Source organism: Cynara cardunculus (assembly GCF_001531365.2).
Source record: "Cynara cardunculus var. scolymus isolate 2C chromosome LG 12, CcrdV1, whole genome shotgun sequence".
Taxonomy (NCBI): domain Eukaryota; kingdom Viridiplantae; phylum Streptophyta; class Magnoliopsida; order Asterales; family Asteraceae; genus Cynara; species Cynara cardunculus.
In genome coordinates, this window is record NC_037539.1 from 23,609,040 (window position 1) to 23,613,642 (window position 4,603).

Here is a 4,603-nt window from a genome sequence, read left to right on the forward strand (position 1 = left end):
GGATCTGCTAAGGCTTCAGAAACCTTAGTCGGCTCAATTTTACTCAAGAATGTGGAATACAGACACTCATTAGCAGTCGCGGACCATGTACGGATAGTTGCTGATGGATCACCAATTACTTGATGAATTAGATGATCTTGGGTCCACTTCTTGCTATGAGGTAAGGGAGTATAAGAACTTTGATCTGAATTTTGATCATTATAAGAACTTGGGGAGTTTATAGGAGCAAGTTCAGGTGAAGGTTCAATATTAGAAACTACAACAGGTTGAATATCTGATTGAGGTGGATTATTATCAGCTTGTTCAACCAACACCTCTTGTACTTCAGAAGTTCCACCCTCTTCACACTGAACGGGATTGTTCGGATTCTCCATTTCTATTTCTTCATCGACTTCTTCTGTTTCCTCTTCTGTTTCAGTTATAGGCACATTAGGAGATGGACCCGATAACTGTTGTTCAGTTGAATTTTCCCTGATCAAAACAACAAACTGATTAGGTTTATTATCAAAATATTCTTCATAAAAGTGTTGAAACAAGAAATCTAAATCAGCTTTATCAGAGTTAGAAGTCTTAGATTGATCAGCTTTCCGCGAAGTGTTAATTATAAGTCCGGGTCTGGAACTGAATTATTCAGAAGCCACATCAATGCCTTCATCAAAAGATACGTTCATGCTTTCATTGATGATTTTAGTCCATTTTGTTGTAGACCCTGTATACAGCGGATGTCTTCGAGTATCTAACAAAAACTGCTTCATCAGCTTCAGCAGCGAACTTCCCTCTGCCCTCTTTATCATTTAAAATGAAGCATCTGCAACCAAAAACTCGAAAGAAATTGATGTTAGGTATTCTTTTGTTTATTATTTCATATGGAGTTTTACCAAACCTTTTGTTTACAAGTGAACGGTTTTGGGTAAAACAAGCAGTCGCTACTGCTTCAGCCCATAAAAATAATGGAAGACAGGAACATGTCAGCAATGTCCGTGCCGCTTCCACCAACGTTCTGTTCTTACATTCAACAACACCATTCTGTTGTGGGATCCGGGCTGCCGAAAATGTATGTGTAATACCAATGGATTCGAGATATGAACCGAGTGTGTTTTTCTTGAATTCAGTTTTCATTGTCTGTTATGATATTCTGAACTTGAAGTTGCAGATTATTTTGAACTGTCTTCAAGAAAGAAATAATTGTCTCGGCTGCTTCATCCTTAGACCTCATAAAATGAACCCTGGTATATCTTGAATAGTCATCGACTATGACCARCACATACTTTTTACCATTGATGCTTTAAATTCTCATAGGACCGCAAAGATCCATATGAAGAAGAAGTATAGGATGTTCGGTATTGAACTCTGTCTTTAGCTTATGAGAAGCTTTCTTCAGTTTACTCATTTCACATGCACCGCATACATGATCTTTATGAAACTTTAGTTATGGGAATCCTTTGACCAAGTTGTCACAAACTTCAGTTCTGTGAAAGACGTCGATGCCATAACAAATTTTCTTTCAAAGAAGCCTTGGAAATCAAGTAGACATCAGTATCTACTTGTGTATTTGATATGTCAATCGTGTAGAGATTTGTTCTTCTGAATCCTGCTAAGAGCTCCTTACCATCAGAAGTTCGGATGCTGCATTGGTTAGCTTTAAAACAGACTTCTAGATTTTTATCACAGAATTGACCTATGCTAAACAAATTATGTCCAATTCCTTCGACAAACGACACTTTCTTAATTGTTAAATTCCCAGAAATTACGTCACCATATCCAAGGATAGGCGCGTATTGATTGTTTCCAAACCTTACCGTACCTCCAAAAGATTCAACAGAGTCTAAGAACCACACATGCCGGTTAACCTGGAAAAATTAATCAATTGGGTTTTGGTACCCATTTTAGTTTAGGACCTTTAAGCTCAGATTTTATTGGCGGTATGCTATACGTACCGAACCAACGTTCTTTAAACATCAAACTTTTAGATACAGAAGATATCACAGAATGCATGAAATGGTCTGGTCTAAAGAAGTAAAAGACTTAAGTAATTCATTTACTCTACTCTGAGAACAACTATTTTTACTATTTCCAATATCAAATAATTCATCAACTGAATATCTTATTACAGAACTATTCAATGTCGAATCATTTTATACAGATTTTGTAAAATTATTCTTCTTGAGTTGAGTAGATGATTTGTCTTCTTCTTTTACTCTCCAATAAGATTTAAACTTCAACGCATTATCTGAAAAAGGAAAAAGAAAATTATCAGATTTACTTGAATGTCGAACTTTCTTTTTCTTAGTAAGATTCTTCTGTTTCCTTGAATTCTTTTTGGTTTTACTCTTTTTATAATAAACATCATCGTAAACAGGTTTTTGATTAAAATTCATTTGAAAATCTGAAGCTAAATCATAATCCTCAGTCATATTGTTTTTAACAATGAAATTTTCATGACTAGGTAAATTATTTGTAAAATCAAACTTATCAACTTCATCATCTAAGCAAACATCTGAATTTAARATATTAGAAAATTTTATTTCTTCATTAAAAACATTTATTTCTTCTGAGTCAGTAGCTTCACTCAAAGATTTTTCACACGACAAGTATTCAGACTCAACATGTTCCGTTCTTATTAAAGAATTTTGTAAATGTTCTATTTTATCTATAAATTCTTGTTTTTGCTTGTTAAATGAAAGTCTTTCTTCAGTTAAAATATTTTCCAACTGAACCACTTGTTTTTCTAAAATAAGAGTAGGAATGTAAGGCTTTGGTTCAGCTGGTTTTGTTTCAAGCTCTGCTTTTGAATAACTATGGAAATAATCTGTTGAAATTGCAGAGTCTTTATTTTTCTAACTTTCATTTAGATTTGAATAATTAAACGGAACCTGCATCTTGTCTTTTGTTTGACGATTATTATATTCTTGTTGTTCGACCTCGTCAGAAGATTTTGTAAATTTTACCGAATACTCGGGACCACAATAAAGATATTCAGAATTATATAAAGTCGTGGCATAACGTAAAGCTTTTTCTAAAAATTTAGGATTTTCATACCCTAGACCTTCCCGAGGGTTAAAATATCTCGTTTCAGATGGTTTGTTTAGAAAAATGGTTTGATCGGTTTGTCCTCTTTTGTATAAAATTTCTTCTTTAGCCTTCAAAATTTTATTTAACTGAATTATTTCAAGTTCAAGCTTACTTATTTTAACAATCTGTTCTTCATTAACTAATTCTAATGATTTATATTTTTCCTTCACATCAGATAATTCGGCTTTTAAAACATTGGATTTTTCATCAAATAATTTGGACTCAGATAACAAAGACTTAGCCCAATTCAAGTTTCCAGCATTTTCAATATATAATTTGGTATATTTATCTTTTTGCGTTTTTAATTGATCTTCAAAATTATTTGAACGCAATTTTTCTGATTTTAATTCTTGCTGAAAAGTTTGAATTTTGAGCATCATCTTTCGCATCTGTTTAATGCATGATTGATGTAATACCTCTTCATTCATTTCAGTAGTCTGTTCTTCTTCTTCACCTGAAAAACCTTTATGTATTCTAGCCATCAAGCACACATGTGCAACAGCTTCAGTTTCTTCTTCTTCATCAATCAGATTCAACCAGTGTTCATGCTCAGCCATAAGTGCTTTGCCGGCATCTCTTTGCTTGGACAGAAGAAATTTATTCTTGTAGTAGTCGGTATCTCGATTTACCGGCTTCCTACAATTTACAGCAAAGTGGCCTAACTTACCACAGTTATAACACTTTGTGTTCTCATCAGCTACACCTTGGTAAATTTCTTCTTTTCTTCCGACTTTTTCTCATATTTCTTCTCGAACCTCTTTTCTWCATATTTCTTCTTCTCGCCAAATTTGTCTTTGTATTCATATTTTGAACCTGACGAGAATCTCTGGTTCTTCGAGTGTGGCCTTTTTGAGAACTTCTTCTGGAATGCTTTAGTCAGCATTGCCATTGCYTGTTTGATCTCTGACATTTCAAAATCTGAATCTGAGCTGTTACTGTCTTTTTTCAGACTCGCTTGACTGGCTAACTTTTTTGACTTGCTTTCTAGATCTGCTTTTTAATTTCTTCTCCTTTCTCTCAGATACAAGAGCCAAAGCATCAGCAACTTCTTTTTTTTTCTTCTTTGCATTTCGGATTTCCAAAACATCTTGCTCATTTTGTTTCAGAGTTTCATAAATTTCATGAAWATCGATATMAGATAACTRTTTATTGAATCTGATATGATTAGCAAATGGTTTCCACTCTGACTGGAKATTRTTAAGAAACTTAACATTAATCTCTATTGTAGTTTTAGAAATTCCATTCTTTGTCAGTTCATTAAGCAGTCTGGCAAGCCTATTATAAACATCATCAAGACTTTCACCTTCTTTAGCCTTAAACTCTTCATAAGCTGAATACAGTTAGTAATCTTCAGATGAGTTCCCACTTTCGAAACCATCATCATCTTTTCAATTTGAATCCACATGCTGTGACCTGATGATTTATGACTATCAATACTAGTGAAAATATCATTAGTCAATGCTTGCATCATATAAGACTTGCAAAGCACATTTGCATGGGCTCTCTCTTTTTCTTCAGGTGAATATTGATG